The sequence below is a fragment of the Castor canadensis genome, chromosome 3 (genome assembly GCF_047511655.1).
Source record: "Castor canadensis chromosome 3, mCasCan1.hap1v2, whole genome shotgun sequence".
Classification (NCBI taxonomy): domain Eukaryota; kingdom Metazoa; phylum Chordata; class Mammalia; order Rodentia; family Castoridae; genus Castor; species Castor canadensis.
In genome coordinates, this window is record NC_133388.1 from 96,094,490 (window position 1) to 96,119,104 (window position 24,615).

The window sequence follows — 24,615 nt, forward strand, 5'->3', positions numbered from 1 at the left end:
TATGTACCCCTTTGGCTTGCACCTCTTCTCCTTCTTCAGTGTCCATGATTCTCAGGTTTAGTCTTTGAAAGAGTCACTGAGTTCTTGCATATTCCTTTCACTGCTCTTTGGATGTCTGACTAAGATTTCTTCTGTTTTTTCTTTAATTTCTATTTTACCTTCGAGCTTTGAGATTCTGTCTTCTACTTGTTCTAGTCTGCTGGAGCGGCCTTCCACTGTGTTTTTTGTTTGACTAAAGAGAATTTTATATCCAGGATTTCTGTTTGATTCTTTTTTCTGAGGTTTTCCATATTTTTGTTCAACTCCTCTTTTATAATTTTTGTTGTCACCTGTAATTCATAAATCTCTTTTTATGGTGTCCTTTGTTTCAGTTTGGTGTTTGCTGAAGTCCTCTCTGAGTCCGTTTATTTGGTTCTGTGTCTTCTCATGTCCTTTATTTTTGGTGTCTTGAAATTTCTTGAGTGCATCTTGTACATTCAGATTAACCATGTCTAGTATCTTCTCCATGAATTTCTCAGTGATATCTTCCAAGATTTCTTCTTTGGGGTCCTTAGTGACATTTTATCCTTGTTTTGTCAAGGGCAGAAACTGGGTACCCATTTTCTTCATTTCCCACTGAATCCTGTATTAAATTATCTTTTTTCTTTTTCAAGGAGAATCCTCTTTTTTCAACATGTGCATACATTGTTTGGATCATTTCTCCACCCTGCCCCCCTCCCCCACCCTTTTCCCCTCCCCCACTCAGTTCCAGGCAGAACCTGTTCTGCCCTTATCACTAATTTTGTTGAAGAAAATACACAAGCATAATAAGGAAGACAAAGCATTTTTGCTAGCTGAGTTAAGGATAGCTATACAGAGAGATTCCTACTATTGCTTTCTTGTACCCATGTGTTACGACCCATGTTGATTCAACTCTAACTGATCTTTGCATTGGTTCCTGATCCCCTGTTTATGATAACCTCTGTCATTTTAAGGTTTCTGTATTAGTTCCTCTGAAGTGGGGACATCAAATGCTTTCATTTTTGGGTTTTCTACCTATTCCTATATCTCCCATATTTGTTCTCCCCTTGTCATGTGATCCAAGTCCAACCACATTACTGCATTTACCCTAGATTTAAAGTCCACATATGAGGGAGAACATATGATTTTTGGTCTTCTGAGCCTGGCTGACCTTGCTCAGAATGATGTTCTCCAGTTCCATCCATTTACCTGCAAATGATAAGATTTCATTCTTCTTCATGACTGAGTAAAATTCCATTGTGTACAAGTAACACATTTTCTTGATCCACTCATCAGTAGTGGGGCATCTTGGTTATTTCCATAACTTGGCTATTGTGAATAGCACTGCAATAAACATGGGTGTGCAGGTGCCTCTGGAGTAACCTGTGTTGCATTTCTTTGGGTATATCTCCAGGAGTGGGATTGCTGGGTCACATGGCAGGTCTATGTTTAGATTTTTAAGCATACCTCAAGCCCTTAAATTATCGTTTTGAGGAAAATAGTTTCCATCCCTTTTCTTCTTCCCATCAATCCACTTGTTGCTGTGCAACTATGTTCTTGATAGGCTAGTTGGTGGTTTTGATTGCCTGTTTTCTTTCCCTGATTTAACTTTTGTTTTGTGACTCACTTGGTTGTTAGCTAGGTTGATGTGGTTTTTCTGTCACTGACCTGGAGGTGTAATTTAGAAATAATAAATTCATAGGTCAATGCCAAACCAGTTGTTTACCTATTATATAGAAAACCCCTTGATGATAAAATCTGTAAACAGTAGGAGTTGAGAGGTAATGGATATTAGGCTAGTTATAGATGTTGGAGAATTGGTAAAGGTGACACTCAAAAGTGGGGGCAGGAAAGGAGATGGGGAAGAGGTATGGGGACTCCTGGGTTTTGTAGCCCTTGTGTGTGTTTGGGTGTATTTCTGTTGTTGTAGTTGAGAGTGCTTGTGTCAGGGATTACAGAGGGCTGGGGTTGTATACAGTTGGTACAGTAAGCTAGTCAGCAGGTGATGAGTGTGTAGGAGGGAGGGGTAGTGTGTTGGCAGGTTGGGGGAAGATAAAAGGCAGAGGTGAAGGCAGGGGAAATAGTGGATGAGAAGGGACAGAAAGAGTAGTTTGGAGGGAGAACAATGGATTGTAGCACAGGGGAAGCAGGGAAGGTGAAGAGGGTAAGAATAAGGATAAGAGAATAGTGATAGTGAAGTTAATAATACAGGGGAAAAAAATAAACACAATAAAAAACACCAGGTTTAGGAACCACAAAAACTTCAGTATTTTGGTAAAAGTTCTAGAGTTATTCCTTAGGTATCTAATCCTGGTATTCTGGTGCTAGCATATAAACAGAAGCTCTGATGTAGTCTCACTAGGCATTGGCTAGTGAGTAGTATTTGGTCCTTCTGTCCACAAAATTAATTGGAATTGTGACGTGATGTAAGACTGCCAGTTCCTGCAGGGTGGTCAGAGCTGTTGTTTCACCAGCCAGCAGCTGCACTGCCCTTCAGCTGCAACTCTGTTTGGTCAGCTGCTCCCCCAGCAAGGTGGGGCAATTCAGTTTCAAATGCTGGCCTTTATCCCAGAGATTAGCTCTGGGATCTACCACCTGCCCTGCTTTGCAACCTTTGGAGGAGGTTGGCCTGTCACTTGTTCTCCCCTTCCCATGTTCTCAGCCTTTGTGCTTCTTCCAACCTCTGCTGGGTGCTAGTGGTTCTTCTGGGAGGTTGGCTTGTCACCCCACTCCCACTCTCAGCCTTTGTGCCATTCCCAGACTCTTCTGGATGCTAGCAGCTCCTTTGGGAGGTTGGTTTGTCACTCCACTCCTGCTCTCAGCCTTTATACCTCTCCCAATCTCTGCTGGGTGCTAGCAGCTCCTCTGGGAGATTGGCTTATTGCTCCGCCCCACTCTCAGCCTTTGCTGCTTTTCCCACATTTCACTGAGAGTTCAGCTTCTTGTGCCACACCCATTCTCTGGGACAGGTTCAGTGTTCCACCCCCACCTGCACTGTCAGTGTTAGATTATAGTTTGCTGCTTATGTTTTTTTCAGTTTTGTTGGAGGGGGTTCAGTCTGCCCAGGGGATGCACTGGATTATTTTCCTGGGGGTGGGGAGGGAGTCACACATGGTGGTGCATGATGCTTACCTGTTTTTTCTTCAGTTTCACACAAGCAGATTTGGAGCCAGCTGGTGGAGAGAAATGGCACTGTTGTTTTCAGTGTGGCACAGAGTAGAGAGGCTTTCCATAGGCTAGGGGTCCAGGATGCCACAGAGTTTAATTCTGATTGATGTTCTGTCTTCTGCTTGTTGGGAGAAAGAAAGAGAAACAGCTGGGTGACTTTTTTTCCCAGGGCTGAACACATCTTGCTGGCTGTGCTGCATGGGATTTTCATGGCTGCTAGGTGCAATTAAAGGCTGATTTAAGGGTCAGTTATTGATTTTTATCTGCACTTAATGTGATGGCAGTTATTATTTTGGCTAGAAGCAATCAGAATTACCCAAGTGTAGGTCTGACATCTCAAGGAAGTTTCTGGTGTCACAGAGCTTAGGATTTCTGATTCCCTACCCTAGCCACCATCTTGGATCTTCCACATACAATATATTTTGATCATCTTCTTCCCCCACATCCTCTCTTTATCCCCTCCCACCTCCCACTGCTCCTCCCCACATAGTCCTTCTTTTATACTCATATGTGCTTTTTTGTGTCTCCATTCTGCATATAAAAAAGAAAGTGTCCATATTTATCTTTCTTTATCTGACTTATTTTGCTTAACATGATCTTAAATTCTATCCATTTTCCTAAAAATGAAATAATTTCTTTTGTGCATAATACTCCATACTGTATATATACCATGTTTTCTTCAGTCATCTGTTCATGGACACCTACACTGATTGTATAACTAGGCTATTGTGAATACTGCTGCAACAAACATAGGTGTGCAAGTGTCTCTACTGTATGCTGCATTGCATTCCTTCTGGTATATGCCTAGGAGTGGTGTAGCAGGATTATATGATAGTTTACTCTTAGTTTTTTTGAGAAACATCCATAGTGCTTTCCATAGTGATTTTCATCAACCGTGTATGAGGAATCCTTTTACTCTGCATTTTCTCCAGCATTTTTTTTATGATAGCCAAGTGATATGGAATCTCAATGATGTTTTATTTTTTCATTTATGGCTAAGAATGTCAAACATTTTTTATATTTTTATTGGATGTTTGTATTTCTTTTGAAAACTGTTTGGTTCATTTACCCATTTTTAACTGGATTGTTTGGGGTTTTTGGTATTTAGTTTTTGAGCACTTCATAAATTCAGAATACTAAAAACCTTGTAAGATGAACAGCTGGAAAACATGTTTCCCCTTTCTGTAGGTTTTCTTTGCTGTGCAGAAACCTTTAATCTGATGCAATTCCATTTTTCAGTTCTTCCTCTTATTCCCTGAGGTATTGAGGGAGTCATATTCAGAAAGTCATTTTCTATACTTACATCCTCAAGTGTTTCCCCTATGTTTTCTCTAGTGCAACTTTTTATTCCCTAATGTGAATGTTATATTTCCTTCTTTTCTTATTTACTATTCCTGTAAAATATTCTGGCAATAGAAAACTCTGTTGAAAAGTTAAAAAAATGATAAGAAAAAAAACTTTAGACAATAGTAGTAATTTCTGAGACACTTGATTTTAAGAATTTCCAGGGGAGAGTATGGGGACTCTGCATATTTCCATGGACTTAAGGTGAGTAAGTCAAAAATAAAACAAAGAAAACTGATGTTTTGCTAAGTGGTCAGAGCACTTTAACATAAACTGCAGCTTAAACTAAAGGTAACTCCAATTCATTCTTTAAAACTTAGCTTAAGGGTCACTCTACTGTGTTTTAGAGGCTCCTTGTTTTGTTTCCATGGAGTTTCTGCAGACTCACTCAAAGTCCTTCTTATCTGTATTGCCATTGTAGGTGCTATTAAGCTATATGCTCCTGGTAACAGAGAAAGTGTTTTTTATTTCCAAGACCATCCCAGTGCCTAACCATGATACCTTGTACAAAATTTTAAAGTAATATACCCTGTATTTGTTAAGGAAGAAAACCTGACTTTTCTAAAGAACTGGTATCAAAGAACAATGAAAAGCCAGTATCATATCTGTAATCCCAGGTACTTTGGAGACAGAGATCAGGAAGATTGTGGTTCAAGACCAGCCAAGAAAAAGTTACTGAGATCCCCTCCACCATCTGTAGAACAAGCCAGGCATGGTGATTCTTGGCTGAAATTCCAGCTATATGAGGTAGGTAGAAGGACTGTGGTCTGATGCCAGCCAGGAAAAAAAGCACAATACCCTATCTGAAAAATAACCTAAAAGCCAAAAGGGCTATTATGTGGGTGAAGTAGCAGAGTGCTTGCCTAGCAAATGTGAGGCTCTGAATTCAAACCCCAGTGCCACCCAAAAAATAGTAATAAAAAAGACAATGACTATTAAAGGGAAGGAAATCTAGGTCCTAGTAAGATAGTTTTCAAGTCTAAATTATAACTAAACTTGAATGGAGCTGAATTATCTACTATTGAGTAATCTTCACACATCTATTTGTCTTCCTATTTAGAGATTTGTTTTTGTTGAGTTTCTCTGGTTGAAGGACAAAAGGTTCACATAAGCTATCTCAGGCAATGATGTGTGTGACTCCAGAAAGCTGAATATTTTGTAATCACAGGCCCTATAAGGTGTTCTGAGTCTAAGGCATCTCTGAAGTCAATAACAATGAGAGTTATGAATCGTGGTCTTGCCTCATTACATTAACATGAACACAATAGATGGTTTTCATGTGTCTGAGTGTCCCTTTTCTCTCTTGCTGCTGTATTTGGTTTCTGTACCCTCATTAGTTAATCTTACATGTGGCCCAGTGTGATTACATCAGCTGTTCTCTGTATCAGGATTCAACATTAATTCCAATGCTGACTGTTTATCCTCTTGTGGTTTCTGTTTGACCCAGCTCATCTTTTTGAGTCAGTCCATGTCAGTCTTGGCCTACTATGAAATGGTTGCCCTTGCTTCAAACTGTGACTGAGCCAGGCTCCTAAGGACCGTCCTTTCAGAAAAGACTTGGGAGAGACTGGCATTATGGCTGCTGCCTAGCCTGGATCTAAAGCCTGTGTGGATGGTCTTCAACAAATTCTAGAGATTTGGGACAAACTGTGCCTCTTTAGAGAAGATCTAATAATTTTGCATCTTATACATTCTAAGTAAAAATCATTTTTAGATGGGATTAATTATTTTTATCATTTTATGATCTGTCTTGCTTCATGTCCTCTTGGAATGCAAGTTCCAAAAAGGCAGTACATCTGTGTGTTGTTTGCGCCATAGTGCTATATCCTCAGCCCTATAAAAGTTCCTGACATATAGCAGATACTTATAAAAATATTTTGTAAATTAATAAATCAACATTAAATATGAAAAATGGGGGGTATAAACGAACCAAATTATGTTCCCCCCTCATATTGCAGTACAGTCAGCCATTTAAAAATTATGTTGTATACTAATTTTTGAGTACATGACAAATTGTCATGTTATGTTCTGTAAAAAAAGTAACTTACAAAAAAATTAGATATGACATGGAAATAAACTAGATGGAATTCATCAGAATATTAGCAGTGACTATCTTAGATCAGATGATTGAAAATGATTTTTATTTTCTCCTTTTAATCCTTATATTTCTACATATATACATGTATATATTCATCTACATAATTATGTGCACATGTGCATATGTAACGTACTTGGATCCTCTTTATAGTTCAGTATCCTTTCCTTTCCCCTTCCCCCTACTGCTGATCTCCCAAACTTAGACAAGTCCCCCTTCTACATTCATGTCCCATTATTGTTATTATCATCATCATCATTTTAGGTCTAGATTCTGAAAATAATCAAAAACATGCAATATTTGGCCTTTTGAGCTTGGCTTAGCTCTCTCAACATGATGACACCTATCACTCTTATAACCAGAAACCTAATAAGCACACACACACACACACACACACACACTATAAATGCTACATTAAAAACAACGATAAAGAATTATCTAATAGTGAAGGATACAAGATGGAATTTTTTAAGGTTATCAGTGTATCAGGGATAGAATTAACATTTTCCTAGTTCAAAATGTTCTCTATTTTTAAGTCTCATATTTTGCCTAATGCTTGCCTCACAGTGTGATCATTTGTGTGTTCATCTTTTCTTCATATAAGAAAGATTTGTATGTGCCTCATCTTTGTGTTTCCAGTTGCCTCTAGATCAGTGTTTTGAATGCTGTAAGAGACCACTAAAAGTCTTTTAAATGACTGGCTGCATGAAGAATTAAGTTTCAGGGCATGACTTGATTTGTGGCATATCCAAATGTGAATAATAACAAGGCTGGTGGTTTTAATAAAACTGCATTTTAGCAATCTTTCCTCACAAGAAAATGAAATTTGAGATTCAGAATTTTTTTAAGTGACCCTAAATCTTTAACAGGTTTTCACAAGTGATATTGAATTTGCTTAAATGGGACAATTTGCTGCTAAAGCTGGAAGGGACCAGAAAGGTTATCTATTCCATCTTCTAATTTTAAGTGAGGATCTGGAGTCTCAGTGAGATGAGCAAGCTTGCTCAAGGTCACATCTGTATTATTCTGATGAGAACCTTAACTTTCTTTACTCTTAGTTTAGTGCTTCTACCACTGTACTACACCACTTCTATACTTCTGGTGAAATTGCCCTTAATGTGATGCACGTTAGCGCTTAATGTGACTAAGCTGGCACTGGGAAAATGTGTAAAGTGTTTGAAATTTTTGGTCCATTATCTAGGAAAAGGCAGCTCATCTCTATGTTGGATGAAAAAACATAATAACAATTGCTTTAGAGAAAGGCTTTTATAAGCAGTTATATGTAAAGAAAACTGTTTTGCATACTTTTAAAAAGCTATAAGTAACTATGCTCTTTTTTCTTAAAACCATAAGTCATATTTACATTGCTAACAAATTGATAAGATGCTTCAACTTGCAAAACCAAAACATTTTATCTCAATCATTTGCTATCCTCTGTATCAACTACATTTTTATCATGAATGTTCTTCCCTACTAACCATGGTTTTATATAATTACTTGCCAATGCAAGACTAAGAAAATTACAAAAAAGCAGGATTAAGTATTTTTGACCTCCACACCCAGGAAAAACAGGAGTCATTGAACTGAAGAGTACTAAGAAATTTAAGAATATAGATAAATTAAAGAAATGGAATTAAATAGACAAACTATCTCTCATATAAGTTCAATTAAGAATTTGCCCCTGAATATTTGTACTTAAATGTACCAAGACCAAAAGGTAAAACATCGTATTAGTTAACAGGAAATTCTTCTGATACACACAATAAAGGGAAAATGAAAGTAGTTTTTCCAAGTCAATCATGCCACATAGATTCAGCCAAATATGAGTCCAACATATCACAATACAGTCTTACACTTTGCTTTACATCTGTCCTAACAAGACTAATGTTTGGATCTATAGGACAAGAGGTGACACGAAATGGAATTTGGGATCATTATAGCTAGCCTAAGCTTGCTGGAAACTACAGACAAGCTAAATGTTATTATGCACAACCCACAAATCAGAGTGAATGGTAAATCTAGGCCAAACACATGTTTCAAAATAGGCAGTAGTGTTGAGGTTGTTGCCAGCAGTTTCCAAATAACCAATAGCTGGTTGATGGACAGAATCTAGTATATCAAAAGCCCATATTTCCCTTTCTGGTAATTTGACTTGCAAGGACAAATTGTTCAAGTGATCTAAACAATAAATATCATTATTCCTTGTTTAATCTTTTGGAAGTTTCCCATAAGCCTTCAGCATAAACAGAAAAATCTTTCAGATGGAAAAAAGTAAACAAATCTGGTCCTTCAAACTTTTCTGGACTTATCTATCAGTAGCTTCTTGTATGTTCTTTTTACTCCCTGAGCTCAGTTTACTATCTCATTCTTTGTCTTTAAGTGCTATCACCTCAAATCAGGATGCTTTTGTGAAAATCTGAACTTCTATGTCACATTTTTATAGACTTCCCCCAGTCTTCCAGTGTATGATTGCTTGTTTCTCCTGTATGTTCTCAAAGCACCTGGGCATAACCCTAATATAACTTTCTCACCTTACTGTAACTAAGTATTTTCCAATAGTTGTGAGTTTCTTGATTTAAAAATAAAGTCTGTTCTAGCCTATATTCACAAAAGGTAAAAATTTTGTCATATGAAAAGTTCTGAATGAATAATAATTCATTAATTTCCCATTCCTGCATGTATACTATCTTTTGAATTTAAAAAAAAATCTGATTGCCTTCAAGTACTTACCCACAGAATGCACTTAACTCAAGGGAGTTTGCATAACTGGGCTTTTATTCTCTCTCAATAAAGCATCTAGAGAGACCTTTGGAAAATAAGTATATTTATGGAAAGATGCTCACATTCTCTCTTAATAACAAAAATGTAAAGTTAAATTATACTGAAGTATCATTTCTGTTCCACCAGATTGTCAAAACCTAAAATTTTAAAAAAAGATAATATATTATGCTAGCAAGACTATATAAAAACAGGTACTCATTCAGCCTAGTAGATGTGCAAAATGATGCAGTCCCTTATATAAGAAATTCAGCAATAGCTAACAAACCTATATACGCATTTAACCTTTGATGCAACAGTTATACTTTCAGAGTCCTACTTAGAAGAAGGAATTAGCACAAGACCTATCTTATACATATAACTTGAATGCAAATCAATTTTTAAGTTATTCAATACAGAATTATTTGTAGTTCAAGTAGTGGGAACAACCTGAATATCTATCCATAAGAGACCGGTTAACCAATGTGTAGTACAGCCACGTAAGACAGTACTATGCACCTACAAATAGAATAAAGATTAGGTTCCATTCTCAGCAAATAGAATGAAGAAGAGTTTGGTGTGTTAGATTTCCACAGTATTGTAAGAGAAAAAGAAAATTTGCAGTTTAATTTGGGATGCATTAGTACTTGGATAGGTTATACAAAAAGTAAATACAAGAAGGATACACAAAAAATAAAATGGTTACCTACAGGGAATGAGACCATTGGAGGTGGGGGGGAAGTGAGCAGTAAGAACTTTTTATGAAATAAAGCTTGATTTTGAAACATGCAATATTTTATTTGGTGAAAATAATAAATGACCAAGGATGAAGGGGGGGAGAGAGCAAATGTGAAAATTGAACACAATGAACAAGTAACCTAACTATTTGATATATTACATCCACTTGACACTAATTGAATAAAATAATTTTGAGTGTGGTATTCTGACTGCATATATTTAGTAAAACATAAGGGTAAGAATCCAAATAGAAATTGTAAACTTTTTAAATAAATTTTGTGGTATTTTGGCTGTAATTATGAAACATTTTTCATGTGTTATCAGAGAAAATAAATGAGTACACCAGTGCTATTGGGAACTAAGTTTTCACTCTAATTCAAGAGATACAGATATGAAAAGGAGAACGATAAGGGATAATCATAGCATTTTGATTTGAATGAGATTAGTAGGAACAAAGCTTCAAATTCTGTCTGATAAAAAAGCCTAAAATCAATGATACACAATAGCCACAAGCTCAGCTAGTCTTCAGATTTTAATTCCTAAATATTATTTCTCCCCCAAACTAACTAGGCTTTTGGAAAAAAAGGCTGATTCCAGCTCAGATACATATAAAATACAGTTGGGTCTGGAACATGTTGTACCAGAAAGAAAAGGAACACTTACAAACTAACAGGGTTTTATTAGGACAAAAATCAGCTCTAAAGGCTCTTGATAACCAAATTTGACATAATATCAACATCAGCAGTCACATCATAGATACTCATGAAAAAAGGAGGGAAGTTCTTCTATAGAGAAGAATGCCAGTTAGCAAATACAGAGGAATTACAAAATTATAAAATCACTATTTTGCAAAAAACCAAAGAACAGTTGATTCAGATGGAAATTTTCAATTATTGCTTAAACTATTGAAAGAAAGATTGTCAGGAAACAATATATGTATTGTCACAAATTTCATTCCATAGATTGCTTATTAATTATAAGAAGTGATCCTTTATCATGGAGAAATCTGGCAGCTTCTATATTAACCAGTTGACCAAACTTAGAATAACAAGTGGTTAAATAATTCAACAAGGTAGCCTTATATTATTCACTTCCTAATGTGATTCAATATAAAATTAAAAATCAGATGATATCAAGAAGATGCTGGAATAGGGAGTCTCAGGCCCAATTCCCTTTCTCACAAAGAAAGCTAAAAGACTGCTGGAGCCCAGGTTGAACATGGAGCAAACCTCATGAAAGCCAGTAGGAAAATCTATGTCATTCACTTGCCCTCCACCTGACTCAGCACAGAATACATAGGAGAAAACACCCATCTCCCAGCTTCTCCTTGGAGAAGGAAAGAGAAGACTGAGATGCGCATTCAACCTGCAGACTTTCAAGAAGTTTGCCTTAAGGACTGATTCATGTTTGCCTGAATGTAAGAATTGACAAGAAAGGGTATAAGTTGTGGGAAGAGAAAGAGTTGGCATGTGCATTCAATATTTAGAATTTGGGGGGAGCTGTCGAAAATTTGGTTTTGCCTATTTCAGAGCTCTGGGGGCTGCTGAGAACAAAGGGGAGTCTGGGTAGCTTGCAGCAGCTCAAGAAAACTTGCAGCAATACAGATGGATACTAGAGCTAGCAAGAGATTATAGCCATGAACCTTCTAATTTACACTCACAAGTTCAGAAAAGATAAATCTACAAAATAGTTTGAGAAGCCTTTGAATCTCTAGCCCAGTTAATGAAGAAAGAAGTAGCTGTTTTTTCAAAGGTTTGTAAATCTCACCACAAAATAAGGCACGAGAAGAAACAGGAAAACATGGCCAATCAAAGTATCAGAATGAATTTCCATAATCCAATCCTAATAAAATTGTAGATAGATGAATCACCTGCAGAAATTCAAAATACCCATCATATAGATGCTCAAAAATCTCAGGAGGAAAATACATGAACAAAGTACAAATTTCAATAAAATGAATTGAAGAAAAATTTTGGAACTGAAGAATACAATAACTGAACTGAAAAATTCTCTATAGCAATTCAAAAGCAAGTATAATCAAGTAGATGAAAGAACCAGATAACTCTAAGATAGGTTGTTTTAAATTATAATATCTCTCTTCTTATCAATGAGGGATACATTCCAAGACTTTCTTAAGGAACTGCACGTAGTACATATTACCTGTACATATCATGTTTTTTCTTATACATGTCATACAAATTTAATGGCTTTTTCATCTTCACTAAGAGTTTATCATGCATTGTGCCTATAACTTTTGCAGTATAAGGTACAACAGTAAAACTGGCATGAATTTCTTTTTACTTCCTCACAATTTCATGAAGAAGACTCATTCTAATCATAGATCTTTGCAAATTCAGCATGATTTTTTTTCTTTCCTTACTAAGCTGAGAGTTTCCTCCATTTACTTCAGAGAAACACTTTATGGTTTCTCTTTGGCATATCAAAAATGGCACCATCATTATTCTTGTGCTTTGGGGCCATTATTTAGGAAAATAAGGTTACTTGAATACAAGTATGCAATACCATGACACTAAGTCTGATAATCAAGATGGCTACTTAAGTGACAGATGGACAGGTAACACATACAGCATAGATACCCTAGAAAAGGAATAATTCATATCCCAGATGGGAGTGGGACAGGATGAAGTTTCATCATGCAACTCATGCTACAATTTAAAGCTTATGTATACTCAGCTACATACAAACCCTTAATCAACAAAGACAACTACATGATAGGGATCACCACATACTTATCAATAATAACACTGAATGTTAACAAAAGACACCAATTGGCAAACTGGATGAAAAAGGAAGATCCAACAATCTGCTGCCTACAGGAGACAGAAATAAGCACTGGCTGACAGGGAAAGGTGGGAAGAAGACCTAACATGCCAATGGCCCCCCAAAACAGGCAGGGGTAGCAATACTTATCTTGGACAAGGTAGACTTCAAACTTACATTGATCAAACAAGATAAAGAAGGACACTCCATACTAATAAAAGGGGAAATACACAAAAAGGAAATAACAATTATCAACCTATATACACCCAACGTCAGTGCACCCAATTTCATCAAACATACTCTGAAGTACCTAAAAACATATATAAACTCTAACACAGTGGTAGTGGGAGACCTTAATACCCCCCCTATCACCAATAGATAGGTTATCCAAACAAAACCTCAATAAAGAAATCCTACAACTAAATCACACCATAGATCAAATGGACTTAGCTGATGTCTACAGAATATTTCATACAACTTCTGCACAATATACATTCTTCTCAGCAGCTCATGGAACTTTCTCCAAAATTGACCATATCTTAGGGCACAAAGCAAGCTTCAGCAAATATAAGAAAATAGAAATAATCCCATGCATTCTATCTGACCACAATGCATTAAAACTAATGCAACAAACAACTAAACAACAAAAACAACAGTAAAAAACATGCAAACAATTGGAAGCTGAACAACACATTGCTTATTGGTCAATGTGTCATTGATAAAATAAAAGAGGATATTAAAAGGTTCCTGGAAGTTAATGAAAATGAAAACATGACCTACCAGAACCTATGGGACACAGCAAAGGCCGTCCTAAGAGGAAAGTTAATAGCCATGAGTGCATATATTAAAAGGACAGAAAGATCTCAAATCAATGACCTAATGCTACATCTCAAACTCCTAGAAAAACAAGAACCAGCAAACCCCAAAACAAGCAGAAGAAAAGAAATAATCAAAATAAGGCCTGAAATTAATGAAATAGAAACAATAACAAAAAAATATACAAAGAATCAATGAAACAAAAAGCTGGTTCTTTGAAAAAATAAATAAGATTGACAGACACCTGGCAAACCTGACTAAAATGAGGAGAAAAAAAACCCAAACCAGTAAAATTAGAAATGCAAAAGAGGAATAACAACAACACCATGGAAATCTAGGAAATCATCAGAGATTACTTTGAGAACCTGTATTCTAATAAATTTGAAAATCTTGAGGAAACGGACAGATTTCTATATATTTACAAACATCCAAAACTGAACCAAGAGGATATCAATCACCTGAATAGATCTATAACACAAAATTAAATTGAAGTAGATATCAAGAGCCTCCCAAAAAAGAAATGTCCAGGACCTGATGGATTCTCTGCTGAATTCTATCAGATGTTTAAAGAACTAATACCAACCCTCCTTAAACTTTTCCACAAAATAGAAAGGAAAGGAACACTGCCTAACTTGTTTTATGAAGCCAATATTACTCTCACCCCAAAACCAGACAAAAACACTTCCAAAAAGGAGAGCAACAGAACAGTTTTCTTAATGAATATCGACGCAACAATCCTTAATAAAATAATGGCAAACCAAATCCAACAACACATCAGAAAGATCATACACCATGACCAAGTTGGCTTCATCTCAGGGATACAGGGGTGGTACAACATACATAAATCTATAAATGTAATACAGCACATCAATAGAAGCAAAGACAAAAACCACTTGATCTTCTCAATAGATGCAGAAAAAGCCTTTGACAAGATCCAACACCACTTCACGATAAAAACTCAAAGAAAAATAGGAATAGAAGGAATGTACCTCAACATTGTAAAGGCTATATATGACAAACTTATAGCAACATCATACTTAATGGTGAAAAACTGAAACCATTTCCCCTAAAATCAGGAAGGAGACAAGGGTGCCCACTATCCCCACTCCTATTCAACATAGTACTGGAATTTCTAGTCATAGCAATTAGGCAAGAAGAAGAAGTAAAAGGAACACAAATAGGTAAAGAAATTGTCAAAATATCCCTCTATGCAGATGACATGATCCCATACCGCAAAGACCCAAAAAACTCTACCCAAAAACTTCTAGACACCATAAACACTTTCAGCAAGGTGGCAGGATACAAAATCAACTTACAAAAATCATTAGCTTTCTATACACCAACAATGAACAAATTGAGAAAATGCATATAGAAACAATTCTATTCACAATAGCCTCAAAAAAAAAATCAAATAACTAGGAGTAAATTTAACAAAGGGTGTGAATGACATCTACAAAGAGAATTACAATCTCCTGAGGAAAGAGTTTGAGAATGACTGTAGAGGATGGAAAGATCTCCCGTGCTCACGGATTGGAAGAATCAGCATAGTAAAAATGGCCATACTACCAAAAGCCATCTACATGTTTAATGCAATTCCCATCAAAATCCCAATCACATTCATCATAGAGATTGAAAAATCTACCTTGAAGTTCATTTGGAAACACAAGAGACCACGAATAGCCAAGGCAATACTCAGCAAAAAGAGCAATGCTGGAGATATCACAATACCTGACTTCAAACAATATTACAAAGCAATAGCAATAAAAACAGCATGGTATTGGCACAAAAACAGACATGAAGAGCAGTGGAACAGAATAGAGAACCCAGATATGAATCCACACAACTATACCGACCTCATTTTTGACAAAGGTGCCAAAAATATACAATGGAGAAAAGACAGCCTCTTCAACAAATGTTGCTGGAAAAGGTGGTTACCCGTCTGCAAGAAACTGAAACTAGATCCATGTCTACCACTTGTACTAGTCTCAACTCAAAATGCATCAAAGACCTTAATATCAGACCTGAAACTACAGGAAGGAGCAGGAAGCCCTCTAGATCTAATAGGTACAGGCAAGGACTTCCTCAATAGAACCCCAGCAGCCCAGCAACTAAGAGAAAGGATGGACAAATGGGACTTCACAAAATTAAAAGCTTCTGCACAACAAAAGAAATGGTCTCTAAACTGAAGAGACCACCCACAGAGTGGGAGAAAATATTTGCCAGCTGTACATCAGACAAGGGACTGATAACCAGAATATACAGGGAAATTAAGAAACTAAACTGTCCTAAAATCAATGAACCTATTAAGAAATGGGCAACTGAACTAAACAGAACTTTCTCAAAAGAAGACATTCAAATTGCAAAAAAGCACATGAAAAAATGCTCACCATCTCCATCCATAAATGAAATGCAAATCAAAACAACACTAAGATTCCATCTCACCCGTTAGAATAGCCATCATCAAAAACACCACCACCAACATGTGTTGGTGAGGATGTGTTCGAGTGTACTCTCAAACACTGCTGGTTAAGAATGCAAGCTGGTGCAACCACTCTGGAAAAAAATTTGCAGGCTTCTTAAAAATCTAAACATACACTTCCATATGATCCAGCAATCCCACTCCTGGGGATATACCCAAAGGAATGCAACACAGGTTACTCCAGAGGCACCTGCACACCCATGTTTATTGCAGCACTATTCACAATAGTCAAGTTATGGAAACAACCAAGATGCCCTACTACTGATGAATGGATCAAGAAAATGTGGTACTTGTACACAATGGAATTTTATTCAGCCATGAAGAAGAATGAAATCTTATCATTTGCAAGTAAATGGATGGAACTGGAGAACATCATTCTGAGTGAGGTTAGCCAGGCTCAGAAGACCAAAAATCTTTTTTTTTTTTCATTTTTCTTTTATTATTCATATGTGCATACAAGGCTTGGTTCATTTCTCCCCCCTGCCCCCACACCCTCCCTTACCACCCACTCCGCCCCATCCCTCTCCCCCCCCTCAATATCCAGCAGAAACTATTTTGCCCTTATTTCTAATTTTGTTGTAGAGAAAGTATAAGCAATAATAGGAAGGAACTAGGGTTTTTGCTGGTTGAGATAAGGATAGCTATACAGGGCATTGACTCACATTGATTTCCTGTGCGTGGGTGTTACCTTCTAGGTTAATTCTTTTTGATCTAACCTTTTCTCTAGTACCTGTTCCCCTTTTCCTATTGGCCTCAGTTGCTTTAAGGTATCTGCTTTAGTTTCTCTGCGTTAAGGGCAACAAATGCGAGCTAGTTTTTTAGGTGTCTTACCTATCCTCATCCCTCCCTTGTGTGCTCTCACTTTTATCATGTGCTCATAGTCCAATCCCCTTGTTTTGTTTGCCCTTGATCTAATGTCCACATATGAGGGAGAACATACGATTTTTGGTCTTTTGGGCCAGGCTAACCTCACTCAGAATGATGTTCTCCAATTCCATCCATTTACCAGCAAATGATAACATTTCGTTCTTCTTCATGGCTGCATAGAATTCCATTGTGTATAGATACCACATTTTCTTAATCCATTCGTCAGTGCTGGGGCATCTTGGCTGTTTCCATAACTTGGCTATTGTGAATAGTGCCGCAATAAACATGGATGTGCAGTTGCCTCTGGAGTAACAGTCTTTTGGGTATATCCCCAAGAGTGGTATTGCTGGATCAAATGGTAGATCGATGTCCAGCTTTTTAAGTACCCTCCAAATTTTTTTCCACAGTGGTTGTACTAGTCTACATTCCCACCAACAGTGTAAGAGAGTTCCTTTTTCCCGCATCCTCGCCAACACCTGTTGTTGGTGGTGTTGCTGATGATGGCTATTCTAACAGGGGTGAGTTGGAATCTTAGCGTGGTTTTAATTTGCATTTCCTTTATTGCTAGAGATGGTGAGCATTTTTTCATGTGTTTTCTGGCCATTTGAATTTCTTCTTTTGAGAAAGTTCTGTTTAGTTCACGTGCCCATTTCTTTATTGGTTCATTAGTTTTGGGAGAATTTAGTTTTTTAAGTTCCCTGTATATTCTGGTTATCAGTCCTTTGTCTGATGTATAGTTGGCAAATATTTTCTCCCACTCTGTGGGTGTTCTCTTCAGCTTAGAGACCATTTCTTTTGATGAACAGAAGCTTTTTAGTTTTATGAGGTCCCATTTATCTATGCTATCTCTTAGTTGCTGTGCTGCTGGTGTTTCATTGAGAAAGTTCTTACCTATACCTACTAACTCCAGAGTATTTCCTACTATTTCTTGTATCAACTTAAGAGTTTGGGGTCTGATATTAAGATCCTTGATCCATTTTAAGTTAATCTTGGTATAGGGTGATATACATGGATCTAGTTTCAGTTTTTTGCAGACTGCTAACCAGTTTTCCCAGCAGTTTTTGTTGAAGAGGCTGCTATTTCTCCACCGTATATTTTTAGCTCCTTTGTCAAAGACAAGTTGCTTATAGTTGTGTGGCTTCATATTTGGATCCTCTATTCTGTTCCACTGGTCTTCATGTCTGTTTTTGTGCCAGTACCATGCTGTTTTTATTGTTATTGCTTTGTAATATAGTTTGAAGTCAGGTATTGTGATACCTCCTGCATTGTTCTTTTGACTGAGTATTGCCTTGGCTATTCGTGGCCTCTTGTGTTTCCACATAAATTTAACAGTAGATTTTTCAATCTCTTTAATGAATGTCATTGGAATTTTGATGGGAATTGCATTAAACATGTAGATTGCTTTGGGGAGTATCGACATTTTTACTATGTTGATTCTACCAATCCATGAGCCTGGGAGATCTCTCCACTTTCTATAGAGAAGACCAAAAATCTTATGTTCTTCCTCATATGTGGACTTTACATCTAGGGTAAATGCAGCAATGTGGTTGGACTTGGATCACATGACAAGGGGAGAACACATATGAGAGGTATGGGGATAGGTAGAAAACCCAAAACGTGAAAGCATTTGATGTCCCCACTCCAGAAGAACTAATATAGAAACCTTAAAGCGACAGAGGTTAACATGAGAAGGGGATCAGGAACCAGTGTAAAGATCAGTTAGAGTTGAATCAACATGGGTTGTAACACATTTGTACATGGAAGCAATGCTAGGAATCTCTTTGTATAGCTATTCTTAACTAGCAAAAACGCTTTGTCTTCCTTATTATGCTTATGTCTTTTCTTCAACAAAACTAGAGATAAGGGCAGAACAGGTTCTGCCTGGAAGTGGTGTGGGGGAGGAAGGGGGGTGAGCAGGGGGAGAAATGACCCAACAATGTATGCACATATGAATAAATGAATAATAAAAAAATAAAGCTTATGAATCCTTTTATGAATTGTTTACTTCTGGAATTTTTCCATTTGATAATTTCAGACTTTTGCTGACTATAGATAACAAAAACCAGGGGCAATAAAACCATATATAAAGGGGGACTACTGTATCCATCCAAAAAGAAAAGATAACAACAAAAGAGTGAAAGCCTGAGAGACTTAGGAAACATCATCAATTTGACCGATGAATTAATTATGGAAGTCTCAAAAGGAAAAGAGTGAAGGGAAAGAGGAAGAAATTTTATTTGAAGAAATAATCATTAGAAACTTGCCAAAATCAGAAATGAAATGGATATCCAAATTGAACAAGGTCAACAAACTAATTAGGAAGGACTGATGACATTCACATCAACACACATAATAATAATAAATAAAAATAATTATAAAATATGAAAAGTGAAAGTAGATGATTTTTAAAAGCTGCAAGGGGAAAGTACCTCATTACATACAAGAGAGCCTCCATAAAATTATCAGCATATTTCTCCACAGAAACCTTAGGGTAGAAGGAAGAGGAAAATTATACTAAAAGTGATAAATGCAAAAAAAAAAACTATCAATAAAAAATACTATATCCAGCAATGTCATCCTTTAAAAATGAAAGAAATAAACAAACAAATTATTGTCCCAAATAAACAAACAAAAACTAAGGGAGTTCATGACCAACATTCTGTCTTACAAGAAATGGTAAAGGCAGTTCTTCAGGTTCATATGAAATACACTTGACAGTAATATGAAACCACAAGCTCAAATATAATATACAGACAAGAAGACAATAGTGCAGTGTATAAATCACTTTTAGTTATGATATAGAAGATAAAAGACAAAAGTATAAAAATAAGTATAGCTATAAGATATTCTAGTGAACATACAATGTAAAATTTTGTTTTGTGACATACAATATAAAAAATGGAATGGATGGGGAAAGTAAAAGGGTAGAATTTTAATGCAATTGAAGTTAAATTGTTACCAACTTAAAACATCAGCTTATTCTTGTTGACTAGTAGAGGTTTTAGGTAAACTCCATGGTAATCATGAAGAAAATACATAAGATTCATAAAAGAAAATAAGAAAGAAATCAAAGCATATCAGCACACAACTCAATGAAATACAAAGGAAGACAGAGAGGAAAAAGGGAACAAAAACACTATAAGACAGTTGTAATTCCTTTCCTATTATGATTATATGAAATGAAAATGAATTAAACTCCTCAAGCAAAAAAAGAAACAAGATTTTTCTACATGCTGCCTTCAGTAGACTGCTTTACATTTAATGACAGATATAGGTTGAAAGTGAAAGAACAGGAAAAATATTTTATGCAAATGGTGACTAAAGAGAGAAAGGGTTGCCATATTTTTAACAGAAAAAAACTAACTTTAATTCAAAATTTCTCACAGAGAAGGACATTATGTAATGATCAAAAATTCAGTTAGCCAGAGAGATGTATCAGTTTTAAATGTATATGCAAGGAACATTAGTGCTTCCAAATATATGAATCAAATATTAACAAAATGAAGGAACAAATAGATAGCAACACAATTATACTAGAAGCTGATAACCTATTTTCAACAATGGATGGAACATCCAGACTGAAGATCAATAAGGAAACAGAACTTGAACAACACTAAGCCAAGTGAACCTAACAGACTTATACAGAATATTCTACTAAACAGCAGAAAAATAGATTTTTCTCAAATGAAGACATATGACACTAAGGATCTGCTGTATAGCATCATACTTACAGTTAACATTACTGTAGTACACACTTAAAATTTTAAGGGGATAAATGTCCTGTTAAGTGTTTTTAACACACTTTTTAAAAATATCTTTCTGTACTCTTGATAGTACATTTTTTCACATTAATCTAATCATGAAGAAGCAACTAAACAAATCCAAGCACTGACATATTCTATAAAACAAATATTCTAGAATTTTCAAAAATTGTATTTTATATTTTAAAAGTATTATTATAGTTTTAAAGAAACTATTAAACATAATAACCTAATGTAATTTATAAACCTAAGGCTTCCTTGAAAACAGAATTTTTAAAAATATACATCTATAAAATTATTTTTATACTTATTATTTCTGAGTAACAAAATATACCAAATGCACAGTGGTTTAAAAATATTCATCATTTTATGATCACTTATGGTTTCTGTAGGTCAAAATTCAAGAATGGTGTTACTATTGGTGCAAGTTTCTTATGAGGCTGCAGTCCAGGTGGCTGAAGCAGCTATAAGCTGGGGAGATATTTGCTCCTCACATTTCAGTTTTGGCTCTCAGCAGAACTGTATGTTTCTCTGAAGGTCATATGGTACTGCTTTCAAGGAAGGTGTTAGTCCAGTTACACAGATAGTTGGATAATTGGGATTGGGCCTTCTGTTTTCAAAGACAAGTGAGTTTGTCAAAGCTTTTCTTTCTAAACCAGTGTGACTTGTGTTAAATAGTGCTTATATTTAAGCTATGGAGCCAGTGAGCAGTGTGAGTCCTGGAACAACAGACGAAGGACATGCTCCTGCTGAGGTTCCTCTGTGCCGCCATGCCATTCTCTATATATAAAATGTCAATAATCATGTAATAATAATAATAATAGAGGTCTCTTTTATGAGAAATTAGATACTTAGGCAACATTTGAAATCAAGGTTTCAAAAAGTATTATCTGCACACAGCAATGCTCATTGCAGCTGGCATCAATAAAAGGAACACCCTTCATGTAAGGTTCTCTATCCATAGCAAAACTGAGGCTGTGGCCTTTGTCTGGAGTAAACAGGACAGATGCCAGGCAGGCCTCGCTAGGTATCTTTTGTAGCCAAGTCATGATTCTGGGATCACTGTTTTCCCACTTGGCAAAGCTTTAAAAATCTTCATAGCCTATAACACTATGATCCCACTTCTATAGGAAGTAACTCTTTCACAAGAAAGAGCACTAAATACAGAAAAGTATTAATTGTAATAAAAACAAGCTGAATGTCCAACCAAAGACAAATTTTGAAATAAATTATATCTACTTAGTAGTTATTATGCATATTTTTAAATTTATGCCTATGAATAGTTTGGTAATAAGTTATGAAATATGTATTATGTATAAAAAGAATATGAAATTGTACATAAAGTGCCAAAATTTTGTGCAAAGAACTATACAAAAATAATGAAAAGATACACATCTTTAGATGTTGACAGTTGGGTTTTTTTTCATCTTGCTTTTCTATATTTTATAATTTTCCTTTAATGAGATTCCATCACTTTTCCTAACAAGAAAGGTAAAGCACTGATTTTAAAAGTGCTAACATAAAGGCTGGAGCCATGGTTCAAAGGCTAGCAAGCATGAGGCCTGAGTTCAAACCCCAATACTGGGGGCAAAAAAGTGCTAACATAAGAGTTCTTGGTATACAAAGAATGATTAACCTTGTCTAATAATGAATTAAAATTTATATAAATTATTTTAAGAGAAAATATTAAGGGATTCAGTTAAGTGGTACTTTTGAGAATTTAAAGGATCTTTTTACTGAAATTTCAAAATATTAATACCTTCTAAAAGCTCATGGAACAAGAGGTAAATATTAACAGTAACATTTCAGCTATCTCTAATTCTACTTTCTCCTTCTAATAGCTAAATCGGCTGCAGCTGAGAACAAGGAACTAAACAAGAAAGGATCTGCAAAAGGGAGAGGAAACCAAAGGGACCCCTTTGTGCCATGCTGTTTTACACGACCATATTTATTTTTGAAACAACCTTACTAGGTTATTTTACATATATGTTATCTTATTTAACCTTAACAGCAATCCTGTGAGGTATTTTATAGATGAGGAAACTGGGGTTTGAAAACAGTACATAACTTAGCCTGGCCCAGGGGTGGGTGTGAGGGGGACCACTCATACCTGCAATCCTAGCTGATCAGGAGGCAGAGATCAGGGGGATTGTGGTTTGAGATCAGCCATGGCAAACAGTTAGCAAGACCCCACTGTCAGCCAATAAAAAACTGGGCATGATGGTGCATGCGTGTCATTCCAGCTATGTGGGAAGCATGAATTAGGGAACAGAGGCACAGGAAAGCCTGGGCATAAATGTGAGGTCCTATCTCAAAAATAACAACAACAAAAAGGACTGGGGGCATAGCTCTAGTGGTAGATCACCTTCCTAGCAAGTCCAAACTCCAGATTACATAATTTGACTAATGGGAAACAAACAGAAAAAGTTCTGACTTACATTCCTTTGGGTATATCTCTAGGAGTGGAATTGCTGGATCATATGGCAGTTCTATTTTTAGTTTTTTAAGAAGCCTCCATACTGTTTTCCACAGTGGTTGTACTAATTTATATTCCTAACAACAGTATGTAAGGGTTCCTTTTTCCTCCATATCCTCACCAACATGTTGTTTATATATATATTTTTTTATTGTTGTTGTGCTGGGTGGGTGTATATTGGAGTATTTATAAAGGTTCCTAAAATACATCAAATAGATCATAATTTGAATTCACCCCCTCCACTGCTCTCTTTCATCCCCCCTTCTGATTTATGTTCTTAATGATAACCATTCTAACCAGAGTGAAGTAGAATCTTGACATGGTTTTGATTTGCATTTCCTTTATGGTCAGGGATGTTGAGCACTTCTTCAGGTACTTTTTGGCCATTTGGACTTCTTCCTTTGAAAAAGCTCTGTTCAGTTCATTTGCCTATTTCTTCATTGGGTCATTGATTTTTGGGGAGTTTAGTTTTTTGGGCTCCCTTTATATTCTGGTTATTAAATCCTCATCAGATATATAGCTGGTAAAGATTTTCTCCCACTTCATGGGCAGCCTCTTCAATTTGGTGACCATTTCTTTTGTAATGCAGAAGCTTTTTAGTTTCATGTAGTCCCATTTGTCAATTCTGTCAAGAGAAAGTTGCTGAGACATTTGAGTTCTATGTAGTAAGCCCGTTGCCTAGGCCTATGAATTCCCATTGTGTCCCCTACTCTTTCCTGCACTAGCTTCAAAGTATCAGGTCTTATATTAAGGTCCTTAAGCCACTTTAAGATGAAACCATATACAGGATGAAAGACATGAATATAGATTCAGTTTCCTGCATGGAGACACCCAGTATTCCCAGCAACATTTGTTTAGAAAGCTGTCTTTTCTTCATGGTAAGTTTTTGGGAACTTTGTTAAAAATCAGGTGGGTATAGCTCTGTGGATTCATATCTGGGCCTTCTATTCTGTTCCACTGGTCTTCATGTCTGTTTTTAGCCAGTACCATGCTGTTTTTATTGCTATGGCTTTGTAGTGTAGTTTGAAATTGAGTACTGTGATACCTCCAGAGTTGTTCTTTTGCTCCATATTGCCTTGGCTATTCACAGTCTTTTGTGCTTCCAAATGAAGGAATGTTAAGTCAGGTTACAATAAAGGCACATCCATGTTTATTGCAGCATTTTTCACAGTAGCTAATCTATGGAAACAGCCAAGATGCCCCACTACTGATGAATGAATTAAGAAAATGTGATATTTTTTACAATGGAATTTTATTCAACCATAAAAAAGAATCGCTTTTTTTTTTTTTTTTTACAAAATCAGAAAACAGGAGGGCACAACAGTTCCTGTCT

General features: G+C 36.2%; 1 protein-coding gene and 1 pseudogene across 1 annotated transcript in view; one reads left to right on the forward strand and one right to left on the reverse strand.

Annotated features, from left to right (window-relative positions):
* Nucleotides 1–24,615, reverse strand: part of LOC141421631 (serine/threonine-protein phosphatase 4 regulatory subunit 1-like) — a 280,678-nt gene that overhangs the window by 172,290 nt on the left and 83,773 nt on the right. The window contains 1 exon segment of the mRNA XM_074068483.1: nt 3,133–3,289. The gene's annotated coding sequence lies outside the window, so the exon portion shown is untranslated.
* The window catches only part of LOC141421428 (bifunctional heparan sulfate N-deacetylase/N-sulfotransferase 3-like), an 87,894-nt pseudogene that overhangs the window by 31,237 nt on the left and 32,042 nt on the right, over nt 1–24,615 (forward strand).